Raw genomic sequence first — 23,463 nt, 5'->3', positions numbered from 1 at the left:
TTGCAGTGGCCACATGGAAAAAATCCCTGTAAGCCATGTTCCTGTTTCTTAGAATAAAGGGTAACGTCATTATGGAACAGTAAATCCCTGAAATTTCTACCTTTTCTGTAGGTGATTTTAGGTCTATAAGGGATCATGTCTCCAATGATGGTATCAGCTTTAAGTATATCCCAGTTCTTGTTCAAGATTCCCTGTATCTTATTGGAATCTGCACTGTAGGTCATAATGATCCTGGTGTTATTAGTATCATCGTGGTCATTGGTAGGAGTTACCGTAGACAACACAACAACTCTACTAACCCCATCTGCTCTGCCTTTCGCTTTGGTCAAGACCCAATTAGGATAACCTCTGGCCCTGAAACGTTCAAGCATATTGGCACTTTCTAGTTGGTATGCTGTCTCAGTATTACAGTTTCTTTTTGCTCTGAGCAACTCTCCATAAGGGATGCTCCATTTTAGGGTCTCAGGATGGCTGCTCAGAGCATGGAGAATACTGTTCCCTGCTGTTGATTTTCTGTATAAGGTGGTAAATAAAGTGTTGTTTTTGATGTCCAGCTTGACATCTAGATACTCTGCCGATGTATCACTTATGTTACCAGTAAGAGCAATATTATAGTTATTGATGTTCAGTTGTTCGATGAATTTGGTGGCGATGGGAAGAGGAGATATTTGCTGACACCACTCTTGCCAAGTATCTGGAACACATAGAGACATGGCTGCGGTATATCGATGATTTATTCATAATTTGGAAAGGTTCTAAATCTGAAGCCACCAAATTCATCGAACAACTGAACATCAATAACTATAATATTGCTCTTACTGGTAACATAAGTGATACATCGGCAGAGTATCTAGATGTCACCTATCTTACGTGATCAAGGCTTTGCATCGAGCTGAAACGCGTTGTGAGAATTAAACATCCCTGTTGATATCATCTGAGTTGGAGTTTTCTGAATACTGAGAGCGCATGTTATTGAAACGCTTTGGGAACATTTGAGTGTCGGCACGCTTCGCCGACGTGTGCGCCACCTCTCTTGGGTCCAGCTTTCCGGAAGGAGCGAAGTTTGGTACATATATATATATATATATATATATATATATATAGTATAAATACAAATACATACTATCCAAACCTTATTATGAAACCTTCTCACAACACAAGCAAATAAGCACGTATTAGTGGTTGTCAAATAAGGTAAAAAAACAATACTCAAACAGCAAAGAAACCAACCAATAACATTAAACTCTAAAACAGTTAACCAATTATAATGCTGTATTGGCATAAAGCCGTTCAATAAACTGTTTCTCAAAAAACATACACTTCAAGAAGATCAAAACACTGCTGGATTGCTGATGCAAACCCAAAATAAACAACAGGTCCAAACAAAAACAAATAACTTAAATTAAAGTAAGCTAAATAAATTACCCTTATGCTAAATAAACAAAAGATACAAATTCTTAAATTGACTAACTTTTTAATATATCTATTTATTTTCATTTTCCCTACATACAGATAAATAAAATGGATCCAAACCAAAAAGAAATATTACTGAAACTAAAGTTGGAAACATATTCTAAAATCAAAAAATAATGCCAAATGAAAGGTAAATAACTATAAAATATTAATAAATACTTAACTAACAATTTAAATGAAATGTATTGATTATTAACTATGTAAAAATACTACTACTATTTTTTTCAACAGTCAATAAGAAACGCCTATTGCATAAACCATCTAAATTAATGAACAATTAAATTAAAGGTTCTAAAAAGGCACCAAAGCATCATAAGTATAAATGTAGAAAAATGTATCAGAAGTGTATAAATATTCATGTAGCAATATATTAAAATTATTTAAATACTTTATTTATTTATAACCTACAGATAAAGGTGCCGATTCCGATCCTGGAAAAATTTTCCCCGTACGACTCGTATCCGGTCTTTTTACCGTACGAATCGTACAAGTAGCGTACAAACTGCCAAGTACGATTCGTATGGGAAAAAGTCCATACGAATCGCATCTGGAAAATTTCCCCACATGTCCTCGGGTCGGAAAAAGTCTCCGACACATCCCCGGACGATTTTACGTACAAATGTGAAAAGTGAAGTCCGAGCGCGCAAGTACGATCCGTCCCGTGCGTCCGATGTTACAACCGTATGGAAAATGCACCGTACGGACCGCACTCCCATAGCAACCATGGAGACATGTGCCCGCAGACGCGCCGTACACCCCCCAGCCCCCGTGAGTACGCGCCGAACCCCCGTGTATGTACACCCGTGTATGTACGTGCCGAACCCCCCGTGTATGTACAACTGTGTACGTACGCGCCGAACCCCTGTGTATGTACACCCGTGTACGTACGCGCTGAACCCCCCCGTGTATGTACACCCATGTACGTACGAGTCGTACCCCCCCGTGTATGTACACCCGTGTACGTACGAGTCGTACGCCCACCCGTGTATGTACGGTGCGTACCCCCAGCGCGCGTACATACACGGGTGGGGGTACGACTCGTACGTACACGGGTGTACATACACGGGGGGTACGACTCGTACGTTCACGGGTGTACATACACGGGGGGGTTTGGCGCGTACGTACACGGGTGTACATACACGGGTGGGGGTACGACTCGTACGTACACGGGTGTACATACACGGGTGAGGGTATGACTCGTACGTACATGGGTGTACATACACGGGGGTTCAGCGCCAACTCACGGGGGCAGGGGGGGGGTACGGCGTGTACCGGGCCCCCTATTCTGGTCGTTTCGCGGCGTACTTCGCTTTTCCGGCACTTTTTGGGTGCCGTAAAAATATTGCCGTCCGGACTGCTGTCGGTTCGAATCGTACTTCCTGGTTCGTGAAACGCTGCCTGAAAGCGTCCCGACGTCACGTCGGCGCTTTCCCGGATCACATTTGTATGTATATTTTCGACGGTCGGTGTTTTTTACGATTTGTACGGAAATGGTGTTTCCGTACGAATCGTACTTGCATGTTTGTAATGTTTTTTTCCCGGGTACGAGTCGGACGGAGAAAACGCTCCGACCGACGGTTCGTACCCGGTTTTTCCAGGATCGGAATCGGCACCAAAATGTCTGACAGAACAACATAATAGCATAAAGCAAAGAAAGTACAAGCAGACAGAAAATGCACTGGAAAGTGCAAAATATTATTCTAATGCATGTTATGGGAGGGCAACTACAAAAATGAAATTGTTGAAAATGTTACAGCATAAAAACATTCCTCCAACAATACAGAACCTAAAGTAGGAAATGTACTGCTAGACCTCTAGGAAGCTAGTAGGAGCTCACAAAAGCCTATTGGCACAATTAAATATATATATATATACTAGCCAATGTTCCAGATTATCATATACGCCAACATACTAATTTTCCAATTTAAAAGACTCATAGCTAGAACTAGAAAGCAAATAGAGAAACACATGCTGCTTTAAAAAGATTAGAGGATATAAATATCCCTGAAAATGTAACCTTAGCCAACACAAATGATAATTTCCTTTTATACAAGAGTGGTAAAAAAGAGAATAGAATAATTATATAAACTACTACGTGTAACCTATTGAAACTTACCCAGAGCAACACATAGATGATGGATGGCATGTTTAAATCAAGCCCTCCACCATTGACACACATCTATACAATTCATTGAGATTACTAAAACACAGAAGTCCCGTTGGTCTATGTACTTTTACCACACAAATTGCAACATACCAGGAACTATTAATTGAAATAAAATCTAAAACAAGTAATTGTAATCCACCAAAAAATTATTACTGACTGAGCAAGCAACAATTTAATCATTTTAAAAATATACCCTCATACAGCCATTCGGGGGTGTTACTATGCCTTTAATCAAAGTATAATTACGGACTTTGAGCAAGCAACGATTTGAATCATTTTAAAAAATATACCCACATTCAGCCATTTGTCCATTTGTAGGTATTATTATCACTTTATTCAAATTATCTGGAGATTCACGCAATAATCAGCATTACGTGTAGAATACTCCACAAATGCCGAGGTAGATTTATTAGTTCCACTCCAATCTAAACTACATTGGAGAAATTTGTAGACTGTCAGAGATATAAATTAAATATTTCTCATCCAATATGACCCATATTGATGAAAGTGTTGTATTATAAAAACACTCACGAAAAATAACCAAACCAATAAAAACATAATTTTTTTTTATTTAAACATTGAAAAATATAAAATAACATTTTAAGTACGCAACAAAACATACTTTTTATCAATAATTAAAAAAAAAAAATCTTACACCAAAAATAATTTAACCAAACAAATTAAAATAAATCCCATCTAAGAAAAACCTTAACAAAGTCAAACTTATGGAAATTAAAATATGCACTTTAAAAATTGAAATTAAATGCACAATTAAAAAAATAAGATACAAGTTAATAGGAATCAGTACATTTATAAAGATAAATTACAATAAAATGTCTAAAAATCTTTTTTTTTTTTGCAGTTTTATATAGCGCAAACTTGACCCGAATCCAATCAGGTATCAGAGCGCTTTACTTAGCACCAGTTATGTTACATGAGGACACACATTAATTAAATACAAAACTTTATTTTAAAACAAGACTAAATACCTAATAATAAAATATGACAAAATAATTAAAACAAACAATAAAACAAAATAAAAGCCTCTGAAATGAAATGAAAAGGGTTCTTATAGAGCGCATGGCTACCTAGAGGCATCCCAGCGCTGCAGCGGTAACCAGGGAGGGAGTCTGCCTCTACGGGAAGAGCCAGGTCTTTAAGTGTTTACAGAACGTGAGGTGGCTGGGTTCTTTGCGGAGGGTCAGGGGGAGGGCATTCCAGAGTTTAGCGACATTGTAAGAAAAGAGCCTTCCCCCGCTTCGGGCTTTCTTGATCTTGGGTATTACTGCTAAGTGAAGCTCATCTGATCGTAATCTTCTGTTGGCTCTGTAGGGGCGGATCATATTTTTGATAATTGGTGGTCCAGTTCCTCTCAGAGACTTATGAGCTACACACAAGGCCTTGAAGTGAATCTTTTCCTGCACCGGGAGCCAATGGAGGGCACGCAAGGAAGGTCTTGCTGAGCAGCGATTGGGGGTCCCCATGAGCAGCCTTGCGGCCGAGTTCTGCACGATCTGTAGTTTCATGACTGCTGAGCTGGGGGCGCCTAAGTAGAGGGCATTACCGTAGTCTATTTGGGACAGAATTAGGGCTTGGACCAGCAGTTTTTTGGAATGGCTGGGTAAAAGGGGGAGCACCTTGCGTAGCATTTTTAACAGCCCATAGCACAATGCTGCGGTCTTCCTGACTTGGGTTTTAAATGAAAGTTCTTGGTCTAACCAGACGCCAAGACTTTTGATCTCCGTTTTAGGGGAAGATGCCGGGCCCATTCAGGATGGCCACGTGCTGTTTGATTTAAAATTTAAGTGGTTTCCTAGCAGCAGCAGTTCGGTTTTCCCGCCATTGAGCTTTAGATGAGATAGGCTCATCCATTTTGCGACTTCTTCGAGGCAGGAACAGAAGTCGGTAGGCGTTATGTCACTCTGGTTGAGTGAGACGACAAGCTGAGTGTCGTCGGCGTATGTCACTGTGTGGATCCCGAAGGGCGAGGTGATATCCGCCAGTGGGGACATATAAATATTAAAAAGGGTTGGGCTCAAGGAGGAGTCCTGAGGGACTCCACACTGGAGGGGGGGGGGGTTTGGAGTGGATGTCGCCTTCGAAGACCTGGAAAAGTCTGTCTTCTAGAAAAGATTGGAGCCATAGTAAGACGGTCCCGGAGATACCAATGCTCCTGAAACAGTGCATCAAATTTTGATGGTTCACCGTGTCAAAGGCTGCGCTCAGGTCGAGGAGAATTATGGCAGCGGAGCCTCCTGCATCCAGGATCTTCCTTGATTCTTCCACAACCGTTAGTAGGGCGGTCTCTGTACCCTGGCGGGGGCGAAAGCCCATTTGTGAGGGGTGGAGCAGGTTGTAGGACTCAATGAATGTGGAGAGTAGATGATTGATATGTTTCTCTGCAATTTTACTGATACCTGGGAGCAACGAAATGGGGCGGTAGTTGCCCAAGTCCGCCAAATCCAGGTGTGTTTTTTTTTAGCAGACCTTTTATCATTGCCTTTTTCCACTCCAGAGGGACCTTTCCTGATGCAAGGGAGGCATTAATCAGATCCATGAAAGTGTGGGTAACTGTGGGTAAAACCAGTTTTAAGATATAGGGTGGCGCAGGGTCAAGTGGTGATCCAGATTTAACTTAGGAGAGAATGGCTAAAAAGGACTCATTGGTCAGTGGAGCATAGGATTCCAGGAGATGTTCATTTTGGCGGTGGCTAAGGTCTGCGGGGAATGTTGTTGTATCACTATGTGTTTGTGGGAGTTGTTAGAGGATATTCTGTACTTTCGTTGAAAAGTATTCCACAAGCTTATTGCAGCGATTTCCCGAAGGATCGGGTGCTGTCGGGGGATTGGGGACTCTAAGAGGCCCATTAGTATAGCGGGCGGATCGCCACCGCCCGTTAAAAACCTCTGCCCGCATTCAATTTCCTCCCGCCACATTACCATGGCGGGGAAGACCCTGGCGGATGGGAAGACCGTCTGCCGGTTTTCCGCTGGTAGGCAATCCGCCCGATTGCCTACCGGGCGGAAAAGCAGTTTATATGGTGGCGGTGGTGTCTGGTGTCCCGTAGCGGGCCCCCAGGGATTCTGGGGGGGGGGGGGGGGTGCACAGCAGATGGCTGTCATATAGTCTTGTTTTTTGCTGGATTAGGAATCTTTTCTCCAGATCCTTTCAAGCTTTTTACATTGCTGTTTTTTGATACGTAATGTGGGGGAGAACCAAGCGGCCTTATTAGGTCCCAATTTCTTGTGGAAAGTTTTCTTAGGTAGTACAGTACTCAAGGATCCCTCAATCCAGTCAACAACACTTTTGTTAGCTGTCACCGGATTGGGATCAAGGTGTGGTTTGGTCTTTTCAAGCTCCTGAGTCCACCGCTCCAGGGGGAGTTTGGGCCAAGGACGAAGGAGCCTGCGTGTCAAGTGGGTAGGTGATACCGTAGAGGGAAGGTGCCAGGTAAAAGGGATAAGGAAGTGGTCTGACCAGGGTATAGGGAGGGGGGCTTTCCCTTTGAGTGACTCCAGGTTCGAGAAGATAGGGTCCAGGAGGTGCCCTTTGATGTGGGTGGGTTCCGACACTTTCTAAAGCAGTTGGCAGACTCTGAGATCGAGAGCTAGCTCATTCGCCGCTACTTCTAAGGGGTCATCGAAGTGCATGTTGAGGTCTCCGAGAAGAATAAAATTAGTTGAAGTGCTGGCAAGATGTATGGCTGTTTCCAGCAAGGAGTTGCAAAAGAGTCCCGACGTCCCTGGAGTACTCTCCATTTTAAAAACCAATCAGTTCCCCTACAAACCCTACATCCCACTCCTAAAACATTTTAAAATATATATTAAACAAATGTAAAACAAACTCAATAAATTCAACAAAAACAATTTACACTAAACTTTAAAAAAAACTAAAAATTGAAACAAAACGACAAAAAATTGCACCCACCTTTTTCCCCACCAAACCACACATCCTTCTCCTAAATATTTAAACTAATTAAAGAAATCTTCAACAATAATACATATACACAAATAAAATAACATAAAATAATTATATTAAATAGCACAATATTTTAAACAACGATATTATTGACAACAATATCAAACAAAACAACTCAAAAATGATATTCTTACCTGTGACAAACCCAACTCCTAAACCCTGCCAAGTACGATTTTTGCTGTTGAAAGTAAGCAAATCTGCATTAATCTGAAAATAGAATAACTTAAAAATCATAACTGATTCTAACACTGTGACCTTAATTCTCCAGAACCTCTCATTAGCCTTTTTGACACAGTAAATAAGTATAACCTTCTCACCAGATTAAAGGTCGTCGGGATCTAGTGATCTGCTCTTGTCTGTTTCTCTTCTTTCTTTTCAGAAAGAACACAATCTGTCTCTGTGCCACGTATAGGTTAAAGAAGTCCAGAAACATGCATTGTTCCCCAGAGCATCTCTCTTCTACTACTCAATTCATAAATGACAGCTTTATCATCCCTATTTTCCTTTCTCTGCATGTCATGCAATAATACACACAGAGTAACTAAACCACAACTCTCTGACACCCACTAAACCCACCAAACCGATTTATTGTTATCACAAGTTCAATATCTTGATGATAAGAAACAAGCACACATTCAATCAAGAAAAAACTTGCGTTGTGATACGGAGCCCTCCTTTTCTGCCCTGACTAATATGCAGTCACCAGTGGAATTCTGTTTAAAGTTGTCCATCTCTGTTTCTTCCATCTATGCCCACTATGGCTTACATTGACAATATAGTGGTTGTAGAAATAGTGGAGTTGATATTTGTGCAAATCAATATTAAAACCAAGCTGTTGTGGTATACCCCCATCACTTACTCATACGTCAGTGTGTGTGAACTCACTAGGCCACACAACATATACCTCACTTCAACTACACAACAAAACATAACTTGAGCTTCAAAGAAACCATTTACCTCCATACAAGTGCCTCTGCTCAAGATCTCCAAAGGATACGTTAATGGGTCACATAACACCTGCCATACATGAGGCATTACCCTATACCACACCCAAAATCACATACACCTCAGAGGAATATGTCACATTTCATATACCACAAATCCTGCCACAATATGCAACAACACCACAACACATCGCACTGCAACACCACAAATGTCCAAAACCAGGCATATTACTGAACCACACAATACACCATCTACTCTGAAATACTTCAACCACATCACCACATAACAGAACACCACAGGACAGTTTATCACACTCCTTAGACCACAAGACATCTCACGATATCCCATGTCGCAACACCTTTGCACTTAAACCGAACAAAACATCCTTCATTTTACCTTCCACACCATTTCACACCTGACAAAACACCATCACATCATCGCACTCTATTGCACCACACATGGTACTTTACAGTGTATTACACTGACCCACTCTGGCAACCTAGCTTAATTTTTTGCAAGAATTGCCCTTGCACATCAGGAAGTACTGTCCATATCTGCTCACGGCTGTGCACATACTCACCACACCTACTCCATATCAGAAACCTCAACCCACATTTCCTAATTTCAAATTCTATTTGCCTATTGTTACTGTAAATAAGCTGCTGAAATGTTCATGTTTGAAAGCAAGAGGCTACATGGTGTTGAGACTCTAAGGTTCGAAACACGGAAATCACCTAAGGGTAATCCATAAAAGGGAGATAGACAAGGAAAAGAGGGTGGCTGGCATGCGGGGAAGAGAAAGTGCTTGCTTTCATAATTCTCTATCCAAGTGAACTGCAGGGAGTAGCAGGAGGAAAGAGAAAGCTAGTTGCATAGCTGGCACCCAAAACACATGGCTTCCTCTTCCAGCGAATGGTTACAGGTGAGGGACAAGGGGAGGTCTTTTTGCAAAAACTAGAATTAGCAGAGACGGAACACTGAGGTATCAAGAATTCAGATGACTAAATAGCTTCAAAGTCAAGCATTGTGGGGGCCTTTAAGACCCAATATATATCTCCAATCTTAGACCATATCACGTGGTTCTCCGGCTGCCATTACTTTTGTTTCAAATGCTGTTTATTGAGTTTTTAAAATCAACATGGAGATACATCACAATTGCAATAATGTCTTTGTAAGCCAAGAGTTACAGATATCACATGAGGGTTACAGCTTGTTCACAATATCTTAGGTATTTCGGGCTTATTTGAAGGCGCAACTTAGCAAATCACAATTGGTAGCATGTTACATTGTTTCAACCCTTTCTCCAAGACTGCCATTACTTTTGATTAGCTTAAGGAGAAGTAACACAATAAGCACACTGAATCATACAAAGAGGTTCCATAGACTGGAAAAAACTCTAAATATAAGACATGTCAGTACATGGAGATGCCAGAAACAGAGTTGGGAGAACTATAAGGCTGTGTCAGGTGTATAACACTTCAGCTTAGCCTCAAAACACAGCACCGAGGCCACTCTGTGATACTTTTGTCAAGATCCTAGGAAAGTGTTATGGTGTTTTCCCTCAAATGTGGGTTCGGTGGAGACTCCTAAGAATGGAATCCAAACTTCAAAGCACCCTCAGAGACAACCCATAATTCACATCATGCCCTCATGGGTTTGGTTGGTGGATTGAAACACCTCTCTACACCTCAGTACTGAGCACAAATGAGGGGGGAACCCTCCGCTGACAAACCTCAAAACCTACACTCATCCGGGCAAAGGTTGTTGGCCCAACTGTTTTCACCCCGATGGAAAACAACTAACATGTATGTATGTATGCATGTGGTTTTTGTAGGGTCAAAGACACAGATTGTCAGGATTAAGAGGGAAAATCAGGAATGCAGGTGCACATCAGAAATGGTCCTGGTTTTCATTCTTTATTTAAGGTCAGAAGAGGCAATAAAGTTATATCTTTGACTGTTCCCTACTTCCCCAATGACTATACTCCGTTCAAGGGAACTCTTGTTTTTCCACCCCTTCTGTAACCTAGTGATTGTGGAAAATTCAGGAATCGGATAGACTTTCTGCAGCTAAGCTGCACCTGTATGCATAAATGTCCCCAGCCTCTAATTTCCTGCATCAAAATCTGTTAATTGCAGAGGAAACATTTTGTGCACCTAAGTGGGCAAAATGTAAATGAATTGCCCCACCCCCTTATAATTATGAGAAGTGTTAAATCTTTCCACTATAGATGTTTTTTTCGAGAAAATGTGTTTCTTAGGATGTCTCAGCGGTTAGCAGGTAAGTCTCCTCTCTAAGATCCTCATAATAAGAAGTGTGGGACTTTCGCAGTGGTAATACTGCACCCAGAAATCCTAATACCAATCAATTCCTCATAGCTATTAGGAATAAGCACGGGAATCAGTGTTTCTATACCAATGCTATAATTTTCTACTTCTATTTCATGCCCCTTTCCCTTCAAATATTTAATCAGGTTGTTCCTGGTGAATTGTCTGGAGAAAAAGCAAAAAGTGTAGTTTTTCTGCAATATCAATTTGGCCAGGAACTTCTGCTGCTGGGCACTTGGGGATTTCTCTGGAGTCTCAGAACTGGGGCCTCGTGTGTGCTTGGCTCTCAAATGTGCTAAAAAGAACCAAGAGCCTATGGAGTGATTTTTGGCCATCTCAATAATTTACTTCAGTTGGTGTTGTCACTTATTTTGGGTAAACCCCACAATCTGCCTTCAATTTCCTTAGCAAAGAAGGCAACATTTTACCAAACCCAAATTCCTATCGTAGGGGACGAGTGGGAAGCGTTTTCTACATGCAGTTATACCAATCACGTTCATAGCAACAATTAATGTTACTTTGCTCTTTCATTTCAGCTTTTTTTCCCAAGTGTAGATATGTTGAGTCGATAGCAAGGGATTTTGCTTTATTTAATTGATCTAATACGTATTAGGGGGCACATGCATCATTGGAAATTGCGCTTGGGGCGGGGCAAAGGGGCAGATTCTGCGAATCTGCCCCTTTGCGACCGCAATTTCTGCATTTGGGATGCATCATCCTAAATGCAAAAATCGCAACTTGCGATTGCACTTAAGGCATCACAAATTGCAATGCAAGATAGCATTTAAGATAGTGATTTCGCTATTAGGGTCCGCTATTTACCGAAAAATAATGCCAGGTGGTAAATAGCGAAAACTTTGAAAAATGCACTAAAGTGCATTTTTCAAAGTTGCATGTTACACACACACATATGCCCTTGGGGCATGTGTGTGCGCAACATGGGTGTACATCACAATTTCAGGGGTGCAACAGGGTGTCCTTTTGACACCCTTGCACCCTTGAAATTGCATGTGCAATTTGCGAGTACCTATTGGTACTCGCAAATTGCGCATACAATTTTCCATTAATTCCTATGGGCCTAGAATGGGAAGCCATTCCTTAATTGCGACTCGCAATTTGCGAGTCGCAATTAAGGAATGTTTAGGAATCGCTATTTTCATAGCGATTCCTAGATGCATAGGCTTTTGCGAGTCCTTATTTGCGATTCCTTAATAATCGCAATTAAGGACTTTCAAAAGCATATCTTGATGCATGTGCCCCTAAGCCTTTGAAAAGCTGTTGCCATGTCTATGGAAGTATTGGCATAGTGTGGGCTGCAGGCAAATATTTTTGTGTTTTTTTGCAGGATGTCCGGAGATGTTGTGATGAACTTGAGGCAAGGCGTGTAGGAAGAAATGTATGCAATTTCTGATGGTGCTGTTGAGAGATTGCTGGTAGAACATGCATTCGGGCAAGAGTAGGGTAGTGGAAAGGTGCTATGCCTGAGGGCCACAGATGTGGCCCCATCATTGTGCAGGACGATGGAATCTGCATCACTTAAAAAGGGTGTTGCACCATCAGTGCATGCCTTTGGCAGGGGTTGTGTGGTTATCGGTGAGAAGGAATGTTGATGAGAGTGATGGCTTCAAGGGATCATGTGGATTTTTGTTTTGTAAGGCATATGGTAAGGCCCACTAGCAATCTCTCCTCCTTTTCCCCAGCTAATGGTGTCAGGCCTAAGGGCAGCTGCCCAAACCTGAGAAGGGGGCATTGGGTATATCACATACCAGCAAATGGGACCGGTGTTGTGTCCTACTTTGATGTTGGTGCGTGGTATGTGTGGATGTGTCTTTAAGGTGAGAGTGTGAGCGTGCATGGAATGTCACTGAGTAAGTGACATTCGGATTCGGAGAGCAGCAGTTAGTCGGCGGTGGAAGTAGAGGTGTATCCTGGCGCTCACCTGTTTATGTATCTTGTTCAATAAAGTATTGAACTACTTCAAGGAGTTGTGTCATCACTACAATTGGCGACGATCGGATGGGATTAAGGAGAAGAGAAGCGGCGCGAAAAGGACTTTAAAAAAAAAAAAAAAAAAACGGAAATTGATTTCAGCAAGGTGGATTATTTCGTGAATCATCGGACTCCAACTGCATCGGATTTTTGATTTCAACGAGAGACGAGGTCAAAGCAGTGAAAGGAAGTTTGATGGTACATACGTGCTGGTTTTCGGACAGTTGAGAAGCCGCGAGGGGAGCGTGTTACGATTCGTGGTAAGATTCCAGAATTCTGAGCGTGTGAGCTTCTGACGTAGGAGGTGCGTCCGGACACGTCAGGAGCATGCGCATTGGAAGGTAATCACGCAAGGTCACGCTGCGCGACCCTACGTAGCGGCCATTTTGGAGGAACTATTTTGGTGTTGGTTGCTTGGCAACATAAGGACACGAGCGCCGAAGAGAAGTGCCGTAGAAAGGGTGGCACAAGGAGTTTGGACCAGCGGAAAGCAGCGTAAACAGGTGAGGCTGCCGGGGGGAACACCACGAACAAAGTAGTGGAACATAAGAAGATTAAAAAAAAAAAAAAAAATACTTCACATTTAAGTTGAAACATGGGTGATGGGGATAATGAAGGTGACCCCACAAGTGTGGAGATTGCTCATCAAAATTACTCTATTAGTAATCCACACACCTTTTGGGCGACAGGAGCGGAACCAAGTATTAAATGGTTAGAATGGAAGGAGTACTTTATAAATTACATTTCAGCGGTGGATGAAGCTGGGAAGATGAAACCTGAACAGAAAAAGAGAATACTGTTACATTCATTAGGGCCTATGGGGTTGAAAACCTATTTGAGGATGTCCAAAGTGATAGACACAAATTTAAATACATTGAGAATGCGATAAAGGATATGGACAAATATTTTGCCCCAAAGGTTTGTATTGGAGTAATTAGGCATAGATTCTTTCAAAGGAAGCAGGCTAAAAGCGAAACTGTAGATGACTGGTTGGATGATCTGAAGAAATTGGCGATAGACTGCAAATTTGGTGACTTACATGATGATTTAATTAGAGATCATTTGGTCATGCACAACAACAATTCACCTCTACAGGACCGCTTATGGGTTAATGGTGATGCACCACTGGAGGACGTTTTGGCCATTATGAGAAAATCGGAAATGTCTGGGAGGTGTGCAACTGTGGTCAAGGCAGCAGAGAAAGAACCGGAAAAGATGACAGAGGGAGTTTTCAAAATACAGAGTAAAGCTAAACTTTTCGTTCAACGTCCGCAAGGGAGATGGACAAATCAACCAATGAGGAGCCAGGGGAGAGACTTTAGGATTGAAGAAAGAAGATGCTACCGTTGTGATAGCAAGGAGCATTTGGCTTTTAGCAAAATGTGTCCTGCTTTAAAAAAAAAATGTGGTATTTGTGGATTGTTGGGACATTTTAGCAAAATGTGTCGTAGGCGCAGTAATGTTAAGTACATTTGGGATGGATGGTGATGAGGAGGATGATAATTGTGAGGATGAATGTGTAAAGAGTGTAAGAGGGAATTTCATGTTGAATATAGAGGATAACTCTATGGATGGGAAACCGATTTGTGAGTTATCTCTAGGTGGGGTTAAGGTGATGGTGTATGCGGATTCGGGTTCACCCTACACAATCATTAATGAAGAAGTATGGAGAGAAAAATTGGTTGGGAAGATTGGAAACCAATTAAACAAATCAGATGTAAATCCCATTAGCTATACAGGAGAAAAGATTGACATGTTAGGTTTCAGGTGGTTAACATTCCTTTTTAAGGGAAGGTCCACAAGGGGGAAGTTGTATGTAGCTAAGAGGGGACCGTCAGTTTTGGGGTGGTTCGATCAGAAGGATTTGCATATAATCTTAGACCCTAATAGTGTGGAGAAAGTGCTGATAATGGATGAGTGCAGTAAAATGAGTGAAGTTTTAAGCAAAAGATTTCCTAAGGTGTTTGGGAAAGATTTAGGGGAACTCAAAGGGTTTGAACACAAAATCGTGTTGAAAAAGGATGCAATACCGAAAGTACACAAGGTGAGGCCCATTCCGATTTTAATTAGGGATGAGGTGAAAAAGGAAATACAGAATTTGTTGGGCAAGGGGGTGATTGAAGAAGTGGAGACATCGGAGTGGATTTCTCCGGTCGTAGTTGCCCGCAGGTCCAACGGAAAAATCCGTTTGTGCATAGACTTGCGCCATTTAAACAACAATATTGTGATAGAAAAGTTTCCTTTGCCTAAAATCAATGAGATGGTAGCGTCATTGAGAGGTGCTACGTGGTTCTCTACCATTGATCTATCTGCGGCCTACCATCAGGTTGTACTGGAACCACATTCAAGAAGTTTAACAGCATTTATTACCCCATTTGGGTGTTTCCAATTTACACGAATGCCTTTCGGGCTTGCATCCGCTGCGGCGGTTTTTCAGAAACTAATGCACAGGTTGTTTGGTGATGTGGATGGTGTGCGTTTTTTTCAGGACGATATTTTGGTTGCGGAAAAAAGTAAAGCGGAACATGATAACAAACTGATTCAGGTTTTGGAAACGTTGCAGTCTGTGGGATTAACAGTTGAGTTGACTAAATGTAAATTTGCGCAAAGGAGTGTCTCATATTTGGGACACATTATAAGTGAGGAAGGGGTGAGACCTAAACCTACCTTGGTGGAGAACATTATTAAGTCACCAGCTCCTGTGTCTAAGGAAGAGATAAGGTCGTTCCTGGGAATGGCGGAGTATTGCGCAAAGTTCATAAAGAACTTTGCGTCAAAAGTTTACAATATTCGTTCTCTTTTAAAGAAGAACGTCAAATTTGAGTGGAGCAAGGAGTGTGAGAGAGAGTTTATGGAAGTCAAGGTGGATCTTCAAGCGGTGAATGCCCTTGCCAGTTTTGATCCGAATTTGGAGAGTTTGTTGACCACGGATGCTAGTGACAAGGGGCTTGGTGCTGTGTTGTCACAGAGAGGTAAAGATGGAAAGGAGGAAATTATTCTATTTGCATCTAGGGCATTGTCACCAGCGGAGAGTAAGTACCCGATCATAGAGAGAGAGGCATTGGCGTGTGCGTGGGCACTTGAACATTTTCGTGCTTTTGTGTGGGGGAAGCCGGTGCTGATTCGTACAGATCATAGACCATTGGTTCGCATTTTATCTAGTGAGGGTACGGCAGTTGCTTCGGCTAGATTAGCCAGAATTTCGATGAGGATGAAAGAGTTCATTTATAAGATGGTTCATGTTCCGGGAAAGGAAAACGTGGTGGCGGATTGTCTGTCAAGATTGCCCACTCCGTTGGAGGAATGTGTGGATGATCCGTGGGGGGATTGTAGTGTGGCTTTCATACACGATTCTGGTGCATCCGCTATTAGTAAAGGTGAATGGTTGGAGGAGCAGTTAAAGGATGAGGTGTTGGGGAAGGTTTTGGAATATGTTTCTAATGGGTGGCCGAGGAAGGCAGGTGTCACCGGGAGTATGCAATCTTATTGGGAGGTACGGATGGAATTGGTTCGAGACAGGGATGTGTTGTTGAGAGGAGATAGAATAATTCCCCCAGCAACGTTGCGTGGAAGGATTTTACAATTATGCCATGAAGGACATTTTGGGATTGTCAGGACAAAGTTGATTGTGAAGGGCATGTTCTGGTGGCCTGGAGTTGACAAGGAGGTTGAAAATTTTGTGAAGAGTTGTTCAGTTTGTTGCTCAGCAGATAAGTCTCTTAAAACACTAAGACCCACTATGAGTGAGGGTTTGATTCCTGAGTTGCCGTGGGATACTATTGCGGTAGACATTTTTGGACCGGTGGGTGAATTGAAAGAGTATGGGTTGGTAGCTATTGATTTATTTACCAAGTGGCCGGTGGTGGAAATTGTGGAAAGGGCTGACACCCAGTCTGTGTTGAGATTTTTAGATAACATTTTTGTGATGGAAGGGTTGCCGGGTTGCATTCTTACAGATAATGGGGTGCAGTTTCTTTCTATTATGGCTAAGGAGTATTTTAGGAGGTGTGGGATTAAACACAAAACTACTGCGTTGTACAACCCAAGTGGGAATGGTACGGTAGAACGTTTCAATAGGGTAATTAAAGGAGTCATTCAGGCTTCAATGAACAAAAATCTGGATTGGAGGATACAAGTACAGAAAGCTGTGTGGTCGTACAGAGTTACGTCTCAAGTTCAAGCTGGGTTATCTCCTTTTGTTATGATGAGGGGTAGAACGCCTAGGAGTAAGTTTAATCCAAATTGGTTAGTACAAAGTGAGGTACAACAGTGGTCTCCTAGGGATGTACGGGGTAGGTTGGAAGAAGTGCATTCAAAGGCAAAGGTTTATTATGACAGAGTGCATGGTGCTAAGGAGGTCAGTGTTGAGGTTGGTGATTGGGTGCGGGTCAGGAAACCTTTCAGAGTTGTTAAAGGAGAGAGTAGATTTGAGGCACCTAAGCAAGTAATGGAGGTTTTGAGGAATTCGGTAAGATTGAGTGATGGAAGAGTGTGGAATTTGAAAGACATAGCCGTGGTTAGCGGTCGGGATGGAGATGATTGTATGAGAGATCAAGGAGTAGATTTTGACTGGGTGGAGGATTATTTTGAGAACAGTAATCTACAATCGCAGTTAGCTGCTGAGGAAGCGAGGGATTGTGAGGTGGCTCAGGAGGATAGATCAATTCATGAGGGTGAAGGGAATTCTTCTGTTGTTATGGAGGGGGAAGGGTCTGTGATGCGTCCGCCAGTCATGGTAGCTCCAGCACAGGGTAGCGTCACGGTACCTACACATGGAAGTGCGGTTTCTGGTGAAGGTGATATTGGGAAAAGGAAAAGGATTTTGCCTAGTTGGCTCAAGGAGTATATTGTGTAGTAGGGTTGTTTTTGTTTTGGGTTCCTGGATGGAAGTTTTTTTTTTTTTAGTGTTTGTTTTTTTTATTTTTGGTGGTTTGTCGTGTTTGTTATTTAGGGGGGGGGATGTGTTGTGTCCTACTTTGATGTTGGTGCGTGGTATGTGTGGATGTGTCTTTAAGGTGAGAGTGTGAGCGTGCATGGAATGTCACTGAGTAAGTGACATTCGGATTCGGAGAGCAGCAGTTAGTCGGCGGTGGAAGTAGAGGTGTATCCTGGCGCTCACCTGTTTATGTATCTTGTTCAATAAAGTATTGAACTACTTCAAGGAGTTGTGTCATCACTACAACCGGGGGCGCAGAATTCAGCGGGACGGGAGAGGAGGTCTCAGGAGCGCCATTAGGATGCGTCCACCATCTTGGCTGCTTCAGCCACACCAAATGATTTTAACAGCACAGTAAGTTTATTTGAACATTAGTACATCAGAATTGTTTATCATTCAAGGAAATGGAATTTGTGTTTGTTGGATTTAATGAAACAGTAACTTATAAATGCTTTAAAGATTGCTTATCTGAAATCAAAAATGGATTTTCCTTGTTTCTGCTTCAAGAGGGTTAATGCCTTCTGGTTGGGTCAGATTTTACAAACATATGATGTGATCAGATGCATGTCCTCCATTCCTCGGCCAGGGTGTACTAATATAGTTAATACCACAATGGACTAACCAGTTAATGCTACGATCCATGTGCAAACTGTGGGCCACAGCTCTGAATCCTAGTTGGTCTGTCTCAGCCTAATATTGTTCTGAGGAGTATCTCAGAGCTAGGTAATAACAACACCTGAATGCAGAGTGCTGTGAAAAAAGTAACATTTTCTCTGGTGCCTTCTATAGTATGAGTGCGATAATTCCATGCTCTATGACAGTGGTTCCCAAACTTCTGACTCCTGAGGACCCCCATTGAGTCACCACTGGAAGCCGGGCACCCCCAAGCAATTTGTAGGGTTTAAATTTCAAACATTAAAACAGTAATTCAAAACAAAATTAACACACGTGTGCACACAAAACAAATACTCTAATTACTAATGATTTTAGGGGCATATTTACAAGCCCCTATCACCATGGAAACATCTCTTTTTGTGACGTTCCCGTGGCGATAGGGGCTTCACCTTATTTACAAGGCAACGTTAAGCCACTTAACTTGGCTTAACGGTGACTTGTACATAAGACCGCCTTTCACCCAATGCTTAGCGTGAAAGGGGTGGGCAGTGGGTATTGCAGTGGGGGTTTCCACTGCAACACCCATTGATTTTGACGCTGACCCCTATTTACAAGGGCAGCGTAAATGGGAGGCAGCGCCAAAATTAAGACCAGGGAAAACCTGGTCTTAACTTAGCGAAACAAGGAGAAATGCTTCATTTCTCCTCGTTTTTGCAAAACTCCTGGGATTGTTTATGTTCAGAAAGGTGACCCTTCCTGCACATCAACAATCTTTAAAAAAATGACATTTTGTAACTTCCATGTGTGCTGCATAAAGCAGCACACATAGAAGTGACAAAATGACATTTCAAGATTGTTTTTGTGCAGGAAGGGGGACCTTCCTGTACATAAACATCTTCCCCTGTTAAGTGTAGCGCCAGCACAGGGGAAACGCGGGCTATACCATATTCTTTTTTTGTTTTTTTTGTTTTTTGTGTCCTCATTTGCCTTACCCCACATAGAATATCCCGTTGAGCCAGCTGTTTTGTTTACAACACCTCAGCCGAAGGGATTCCAATTGCTCAAGGGAAAATCTTTTTTGCTCCACCAAGGATATTTCGTATCCTGCCGGACCGTGATGCTGGGAGGCCCTTTTGTTGTTAGTCCGAGGAGAGATATAGGCATAATCATAGGACCCGGGAAAAAAAAAAAAAACCCCGGACTCCTATCTCCATGATCTCAGTAAATCCCAGATTTTTCTTGTTACAGGATCTAGCCATATCCACTTTAGACACTTCATACAACGATGTCAACCATTCTGAGTGAGTCGGTGGTGAGGCCTCAACCCAATATTTACATATTAGTCTTCTAGCGATAAGAATCGCATAGAAAAGTAAAGATCTTGCAGGCCCCCTAATAGTATCGACCAGACCAAAAATGATTAAGGGTAAACTGATGGTGAGAGGAACCCTAAGAATGGATTCCATTGATGAAAAAAACTTCGCCCCAGAATTACCGTAACAGAGGGCAGTCTTTAAACATATGTATGTCCGATGCTGCGATGAGGCCACATTTATTGCATGCTTTATCGGGCTGGAATTCTGATAGCCTCTTAGGCTATCAAAATTCCGGGCTGTACCATATTCTTGTAAATATGGTGCAGCCCTGCGTTTCTGAAGTGGCGGAGTGTGTTGTTAAGCCAAGGAGGCTAACGACACTCTCCGCCACTTCTGTTGTATTTTATATTGAAAGAATTTGCAAGAAAACAAAAAACGTTAATGGGAAGGTTGGTGGGTTGGTGCTGCAACTCCGTGACTAACTTTTCAGTGGTTGGTTTTATTTCGCAGTACGAGGCTCCTGCTGCTTCCAGGGCCAGACTGGAAACCCAAAGCAGCCCTGGCAAATGATTTCAGACCAGTCCCCATACGGTGCACACCAAGTTCAGTGAGTGAGCCTAATCACTACAAAGGGGGCTTTGGGAGCTCTCCCCCTAAGAAATTTAGGAAACAATGGTGCAGTCTATAATACATTTATCATTATATATTTAATTGTATTAGCTTTTAAAGAATAGCAAATGAAGACCTGACTATGCACCAGAATACGACAATCTTTCTGGGGGTTCTTCAATGATTCCCCCACTATCACCCTCCAACAGTGCTTCTCATCTCTCCATAGCCCCTCTGTCACGTGTATTTCATTTTTTATAACATCTCTCATACCATTGTAGGATGTCAGAGCACTTTAAATCACACACATATAGAGACAGTTAATCATATGTGTAAATCAGTGTATAGAAAATGTTACATAAGGCAAAGGGGACTACAGGGTGTAGAATTTACGTCATTCATACTGGTAGGCATTTTTAAAGAGTGCTTGGTCTGGAGAAGCACAAACTCAGGATTCAGAACATAACACAGTGGTTAGCATTGACTTTAACAATAAAAATGTATTTCCACCCAAATAAACCTTTTTAGCAGCATCAGGATAATGAAAGACTAGGAAAAAACCTAAGTCACTAACTTGTACCTTGCAGTTTGCAAGCAGCTGTTTGATGATAGTTTATAGGTCACTGTGCTAGATTACGATTGTCACTTATGAACTGCACTGTAACAAAAGAATCTCTCTGACAAAAGCAGTAACCCACTGACCCATGCATATAAAATACTGTTTTTTAAAATGCATGGTACACGTTCTTTGCAGTAGGCATATTAACCCTCTGTGCTACATTAGATAAGTCAAAGCTGCCACTGGACAAAACTCTCATCTCTCTCCAGCAGGCACATTAATCACTGGCGTTATCTTGACATTTTTATTGTTTTTGAAAACTGCTAATTAAACAAGATACTTTGCACTGCTTTTAAAACTGCTGCCTCCGGACACCCTGAGAATGTGTCAGGGACCCCTGGGGGTCCGCGGACCACAGTTTGGGAAACACTGCTCTATGAGTAGCCAGACACGGGTTCCTTTCAACCTACCAATTTACATTTCATTCACAGGTTTTAGAATGGTTTGCGACTTTTGGTCTTTCCTGCCTGCTGTGGGGGACCCATAAACATGATTTACAATGGATTAAAAACCACAGCACCGGGGAAGATGGCTGCACACTAGCACGGCTCCTGCTCCTGCCACCTAAACCCTGTTAAAACCTGGCACTTATCCGTTGCCTCAGAGTCTTGAAATGCCAGAGAAGGAGTCACGTAGACTCGCCGACCATCATTATCAACATTAATCCAGCCGTGGTCCGGCTGAAGCCCGGCCAAGATTCAGGGCCTGGAGGAAGCCGTGGAGCCGCTACCTGACGTGGCTGCTCGGTGCGGGAGGGCAAATTGACTGCCACCGGGGACCCCACAGAGCTGGTCCACGACGAAGGAGACGTGCCTGGCGGCTGACCACCCTCCCCACGGCCCTGTGAGTGGGGTTTAAGGAGTCAGCCTCTGCGGAGGTGAGGTGTCTCTGCGTGCACGGGAGCCGCCGCGGTCTGCTCCTCGGTCGGGGGCAGTGCGTTGGGAGGCGTGGAAGGCTGCAACTGCTGCAACTGCTGGCAGAGTCAGGAAGGATGTTAAGCAGCCCCCGGAGGCAGCGGAGATCCGGCAGCTGCTCCTGGAGGTGGAGCGGCCCTATATTGATTCCCTGAAGAGGGGGCACACATGGTCTGGGTATACATGCCTGGAGGTGACGACATCTTGGTCCCAGGATCGACGGTGAGTGAGAAGCCCTGCTCAGACCACATTTGGCTGTCTGTGACATAAAGACTAGCAATTGAGGCAGAGAAACACGAGAGACATTTGTTGAACATAGCAACTGGTAGTGCCTGGGCAGCGAAGGCCACCCCAGGGCTGAAAAGAGGAAGGAAGGGGGGAATACCGACATGCCGACTAGGACGTTTCCTTGAGCAGGCAGCGATAACCTCCTGGTCCTGCCTAAACGGCTACTATTCTTGAGGGCAACAAAGGTGGGCGCTGCTCCCACCAGACCAAACTAGACAAGTTCTCATGGCACAAGAACCTGGAAGAGACATCTAAGCAAGCAGTGGCAGGGTAGGAAACACAGCAGACAGAGGGGGAGAAGAGCGCCCCCACGCTACAAGATATCCAGACGGCGGTCACAGGTGTGCGCACCTCATTGGAGGTACGTATAGACACGGTGTCCAGGGAAATCTCGCTAATTCTTGCAGACCTAAGAAAAATGGACGATCGTGTGAGAGAGGTAGAAGGCGTAACACAGGGCCTTGCCGCCAGCACCAAAGCCTTGGAGAAACAAGTTCAGGAATTGCAACTCACCAGCAAGGCACTGGCAGACCAGCTGGACGATTATGAGGGCAGGTCCAGAAGAAATAACATGAGAATTCTTGGGGTTCCAGAGAGAGCCAAGGGACCTGCCACTGATCTCTTCGTGGAGAATTTAATCACCAAACACTTGCAGCCCAAAAACCTCTCCAACTACTTCGCCGTTGAGAGGGCACATTGAGTGCTGGGTGGTACATCAGCCCCCTAGCCAATATTGTCCCACATTTTTAATTTTAGAGATGTGATTCTGCAAACCGCATGTTGTGCTCTACCCCTCAAATTAGACAACAGTATTATAACGGTCTTTCCAGACTTCACCTTGAAAGTGCAGCGACAACGCAGGAGCTTCCTTGAGGTCAAAAAAGCCCTCAGAGACAAAGCACTGACCTATGCGATGCTGTTCCCTGCCAAACTCAGGGTGGAAGTGGAGGGCAACACATGGTTCTTCACCGAGCCTGAGGCAGTTTGGGAATGGCTAGATGGATGGCATAGAGAGGGGGACCCGGACAACTCCAACAGGTGCAGGAGACGTACAGTGACAGCTCAGGAACGGACTGATCCCAGCCAAGAATTGAGGATGTCCATTAACAAAGGCACACTGTCCGGTACATAGACTGTCCACTATAACTAATGGAGCGGCTGCATGACAGTGTCATGAAGAGACGATCTTGGACCCTCCCCCTCCTTTACTGAGGCGGCATTGCTCTGTCGGAGAAAGGGGAAGAGTAAGGCGGAAAACGCACTCTGTCGAGAAGGACTTGATTGAC

Source organism: Triturus cristatus, chromosome 11 (genome assembly GCF_964204655.1).
Source record: "Triturus cristatus chromosome 11, aTriCri1.1, whole genome shotgun sequence".
In the NCBI taxonomy this organism is placed as follows: Eukaryota; Metazoa; Chordata; class Amphibia; order Caudata; family Salamandridae; genus Triturus; species Triturus cristatus.
The sequence above is the reverse complement of the archived record's forward strand: the minus strand, read 5'-3'. Positions refer to the sequence as shown.